The sequence below is a fragment of the Suricata suricatta genome, unplaced genomic scaffold, assembly GCF_006229205.1.
Source record: "Suricata suricatta isolate VVHF042 unplaced genomic scaffold, meerkat_22Aug2017_6uvM2_HiC HiC_scaffold_142, whole genome shotgun sequence".
NCBI lineage: Eukaryota > Metazoa > Chordata > Mammalia > Carnivora > Herpestidae > Suricata > Suricata suricatta.
This window is the reverse complement of record NW_021858442.1, coordinates 21936-23952: the sequence shown is the minus strand read 5'-3', so window position 1 is coordinate 23952 and position 2017 is coordinate 21936. Positions and strand designations below refer to the sequence as shown.

At 62.8% G+C, this 2017-nt stretch overlaps 1 long non-coding RNA gene across 1 annotated transcript; it reads left to right on the top strand.

Annotated features, from left to right (window-relative positions):
* The first annotated feature begins 418 nt into the window (after window positions 1-418).
* On the top strand, window positions 419-2017 carry LOC115284657. Its single transcript, XR_003905302.1, has 2 exons — window positions 419-538; window positions 1920-2017. It is a non-coding gene; the product is annotated as an uncharacterized LOC115284657 (long non-coding RNA).

The window sequence follows — 2017 nt, the reverse complement described above, 5'->3', positions numbered from 1 at the left end:
AAGAGAGAACAGAAAGTTAAAGACAGAAATGGAGTACAATACAGAGGATCAAAAAACATAATTCACCACTAAAAATACATCAGCAGGAGTCTTATTTTGCGTACATAGTGTAATATTAACTGAGGCTTATGACAAGGCTATTTTTCTTTAAAGGTTTAAACAATAGTCTGTGAGTAAGGTGCCTCTAACCAGGGAGAAATTTTCAATAAGAAAGTCTGCCCATTTACTGAAACCGCAATTACCAAGTGGCATGAACAATAGGAGAACTAACTCCAGTCTCTGATCCATTTAGGTCAAGCAGTCAAGCGTACACATTTTCAAGTAGGGGAAGCAGGGTCCCAAAGGCGACACAGCACTTCTGGCTGGATGGACCCCAACACAAGACAGGACCCCGCCCTGGGGCCTGGTGTGCCCTTGGCACGCACCCCCAGGAAGGTGTCACTCGGAGCCTCAGCTCACCTTGCGTGCCGCCCTTGTGTCTTTCAGCGGCACGGGACCCGGTCGGGGCCAGGCTGTCTCCGATCGCCGACCGTGTGAGGTGAGTGGAGGCCTCGGCCCTTGGGCAGAGGCCCCAGGGCCAATGGGTCGGATGGGGAGGCGTGCCTCCGGGCAGCCCCAGCCACTGCGGGTGTTCATCCGAGGTGGCTGCGGTGACCCTGACGGCCCGGCCTCGCCAGTCGGGCTTCTCGGATTGCACACCTCCTCCGTGGCACCAGTCTGGGAGCCTCTGACCCTGGAGAAGCACGCTCTCCTGAGGGCCCATCGGCCTCAGACCCTGGGCCGCTAGGAAAGTAGGGTTGAATTCACATAGTCTGAGTCCGGCTGGAGAGGGTCCCGGGTGCGGCTGGTGCCCAGGGCGCCCCTGCCACCGCCTGCCCTTGTGCTGCTGGCTGAACCCCACCTGTCCCAGGATGTGCTGTGAAGGCTCTGGTCAGGGCCGAGGTCCGAAAGCGGACCCCTTGGGTGGACGACCCTCAAGCCCTTGAGGTGGCGGCTGGCCCCCGTCCCGAACGCGAACGGCTGCTTCCTTGGGGAAGGCCCCTTAGGAAGTCCCGGGCTCCTTGGTCCACGTCGTCCCCTTGAGCCGGCATTGGGAGGACGCCTGGCCCGCGAAGGCCCCGGGAACTTGTCCCAGGCGGACGAAGCTCTCCTGCGTCCCATGCGGAGCGGGGGTTCCTCCCTGTCCAGGGCACGCCACAGGCTGTGTGTTGCCCACCCTCTTGTCCCAGAGCTCGGGAGCCTCGACCCCTGGGCTAGCCCCCGTCCGTGAGCTGCCCGAGAATGCCACGATTGTCAAGGTCGACGGGGAGCCCGTCGGCACCCAGCCCGGAGTCCTTCGGGGACACAGCTTGCCCCGGTGGGCTTCCTGGGAGGCCCCTGAGCCCCCCGGAGGCGGGGTGGGGGCCCGAGCGGGGCAGCGTCCCAGCCAGGGCTTGGACAGCCCCAAGGAGAGTCCGCCCCTCCACAGAGCTTCAGGGGTTCCCCTGGGCAAGGAGCCCGATCCTTTTCATTAGACGCCTCAAAAGGTCTGGATGCCCATGGTGGCGCCGACCCTGGGCGCCACCTCCGCACATTCCTGGCAAAGGCCAGGGCGGGGAACCGCCAGCCCTTTGCTGCCTTCCGCCTCCCTGCGGCCCCGAGCTAGGTCCCTGTGCTCTCTCTTCTGGGTGTCGTTCTCGGGGAAGCCTGGCCCATGACATGTGACAGATGGAGCCCCTGCAGCCAGTCTTTGTGAACGAATGTCCAGAAACATCGAGGGGACCGGCATGGAGGCATCCTGCCTCTTGTGGCGTCCTGGGGACAGCTCGTGGCCACGCGTGGCCATCCATACTCAGGGCACGCCCCCTCCCACATTGGCCCGAGCCTCAGACCCCCCGGGGAATGGCCTTGACATGGGAGGCCTCCCTGTGCCTTCACAGAGCCGGCGTGTTGTTGAGCCAACTCCCGCCCCCTCGGCACCTAGAAGCAACTCAGCGCTCTGGCGCAGCCCCGAGGTTCACCCGCCATGCCACCGGAC